The following is a 2325-nucleotide window of genomic DNA, read 5'->3' on the forward strand; positions in this document are numbered from 1 at the left end:
AAACCCTTCTAAGAGAGAGTTCCTAGCAATAAATACCTACATTAAGAAAAAAGAAAGATCTCAAACAACTTAACTTTATACCTGACAGAACTAGAAAAAGAACAAACTAAGCCCAAATGTAGTAGAATGAAGGAAATAAAGACTATAGCAGAAATAAGTGAAACAGGGGTGCCTGGGTAGCTCAGTGGGTTAAGTCTCTGCCTTTGGCTCAAGTCATGATCTCAGGGTCCTGGGACCGAGCCCCACATTGAGCTTTCTGCTCAGCAGGGAGCCTGCTTCCCCCTCTCTCTCTGCCTGTCTCTCTGCCTACTTGTGATCTCAATCTCTCTCTGTCAAATAAATAAATAAAATTTTAAAAAAAGAAGTAAATGAAACAGAGACCAGAAAAACAATAAAAAAGATCAACGTGACTAAAAGCTCCTTTTTATTTTTATTTATTTTTTAAAGGATTTTATTTATTTACTTGATAGAGAGCACAAGTAGGCAAAGTGGAAGACAGAGGGCAGGCAGAGTGAAGGAGAAGCAGACTCCCCAGCTGAGCAGAAAGCTCAATGTGGGACTCAGTCCCAGGACCCTGGGATCATGAACTGAGCTGAAGGGAGACGCTTAACTGATTGAGCCATCCAGGTGCCCCTAAAAGTTCTTTTTAAAAAATATATAAATAAAATTGACAAATTTTATTTAGTGAGACTAAATAACAAAAACTAAATAACAAAAGAGAGAGGACTTTAAAAACTAAAATCAGAAATAAAAGTGGAGACATTACAGAGAAATATAAAGGATCATAGGAGATTACTAGGAAAATAGGATAAACTTGAAGAAATGGATAATTTCTAGAAACAAAATCCCAAGACAAAATCATGAAGAAATAGAAATCTGACCAGAACAATAACAAGTAACAAGATTCAATCTGTAACAGAAAATCTCCCCAACAGGGGTGCCTGGGTGGCCCAGAGGGTTAAGCCTCTGCCTTTGGCTCAGGTCATGATCTCTGGGTCCTGGGATCGAGCCCTGCATCGGGCTCTCTGTTCAGCAGGGAGCCTGCTTCTCCCTCTCTCTGCCTGCTTCTCTGCCCACTTGTGATCTCTCTCTCTTTCTGTCAAATGAATAAATAAAATCTTCAAAAAAAAAAAAAAAAGAAAGAAAATCTCCCCCCAAAACCAAAGACCAGATGGTTTCCCAGGAAATTTTACCAAACTATTAAAGAAAAGCTAAAGCCAACCCTTCTAAACACTTCTAAAAAACTAAAGCGGTGAGGGGTGTCTGAGTGGCTGAGTCTGTTGAGCATTCAGCTCTTGATTTTGGCTCAGATCATGATCTCATGGTCTGGAATTGAGCCCCATGTCTGGCTTCATGCACAGTAGGGAATCTGCTTAAGGATTTCTCTTCTTCTCCCTCTGCCCCTTCCCCAGCTTGTGTTTTTTTTTTCTCTCTCTAATAAATGAATCTTTAAAAAAAACGGAAGAGGAGAGAACACTTCCAAACTCATTTCACAAAGCTAGCATTACCCTGATACCAAAGCCAGATAACCACCACAAAAAATTACAAGCTAATATCCCTGATAAATATAGGTGCAAAAAAATCTCAGTAAAGTGTTAGCAAAATGAGTTCAACAGCACAATAAAAGGATCATATGCCATGCACAAGTGGAATTGATCCCTGGGGTGCAAGGTTGACTCAACATATACAAATCAGTAGATGTTATACACCATATTAATAGAATGAAAGATAATAATTATCTGATCATCTCAATAGAGGCAGAAAAGCTTTTGACAAAAGAAATCACCCTTTCATGATAAAAACTCTCAATAACTTGGGTTTAGAAGGACCATAACAACATATTAAAGGCCATATATGACAATCCCACAGCTAGTTTCATACTCAGTGTTTGAAAACTTTTCCTCTAAGATCAAGAATAAGACAAGTGGGGGCACCTGGGTGGCTCGGTCATTCAGCGTCTGCCTTCAGCTCAGGGGATAGGGCTCCCTGCTTAGCAGGAAACCTGCTTCTCTCTCTCCCATTCCCCCTGCTTGTGTTCCCTCTCTCACTGTCTCTCTCTCTGTGTCAAATAATTAAATAAAATCTTTAAAAAAGAAAGTGGTCCACTCTCATATTCTTAGTCAACATCACACTGGAAGTCCCAGCCAGAGCACTCAAGCAAGAAAAAGGAATAAAGTGTCCAAATCAGATTGGAAAAAGTAAAATTGTCACTGTTCACAGATGATATGATCTTACACAGAGAACTCCTAAAGACTCCAAAAGCTATTCAAACTGATCAACAAATTCAGTAAAGTTGTAAAATATGAACTCAACATACAAAAAAGT

Source organism: Neovison vison, chromosome X (assembly GCF_020171115.1).
Source record: "Neovison vison isolate M4711 chromosome X, ASM_NN_V1, whole genome shotgun sequence".
Classification (NCBI taxonomy): domain Eukaryota; kingdom Metazoa; phylum Chordata; class Mammalia; order Carnivora; family Mustelidae; genus Neogale; species Neogale vison.